A 599-nucleotide genomic window follows, 5' to 3' on the forward strand; every position below is an offset into this window, starting at 1 on the left:
TAAGTAAAAATAATAACATTACATCATTCTCTTTTATACATGAACTTATACAAGATCAAAATGTAAATAAATTCACCTTATACATTTATATTGGTTTCAGAATGTCATTTAAATTGTACATTTGCACTTAATTTATACGAAATGAATAATATTACTCTCAGTATATAGAAGACATTTTATGAGTTAAATATTTTTTTGTAGTTTTGTATTAGCCTAATGAGCAAAGATGGAGGGTGGCTAGCAGTTGAATCCAGGACGCGCGTTTCGTCCTATTTGGGACTCGTCAGGTGGATGTACTTGTATCACAGATTCGATGTTCACTCTGTGACATGAATATAGTACCGTTCACTTCAAACGTCATCGCGTTATCGACTGAGCTACTGAGTCCTGATAGCCACTTGTTTGAGCAATGGAATGAGACTATCTGGACTCAGTAGCTAAGTGGATAACGTTATGACATTTGAAGAGAACGGTACTGGGTTCGGAGCTCATAGTGAACATGGAATCTATGATGCAGGTACATCCAGCTGACGAGTCTCAAATAGGACGAAGCGCTCATCGTAAATTCCACTGCTAGTCACTATCCATCTTCGCAATCC

Source organism: Schistosoma mansoni, chromosome 1 (genome assembly GCF_000237925.1).
Source record: "Schistosoma mansoni strain Puerto Rico chromosome 1, complete genome".
NCBI classification, from domain to species: domain Eukaryota; kingdom Metazoa; phylum Platyhelminthes; class Trematoda; order Strigeidida; family Schistosomatidae; genus Schistosoma; species Schistosoma mansoni.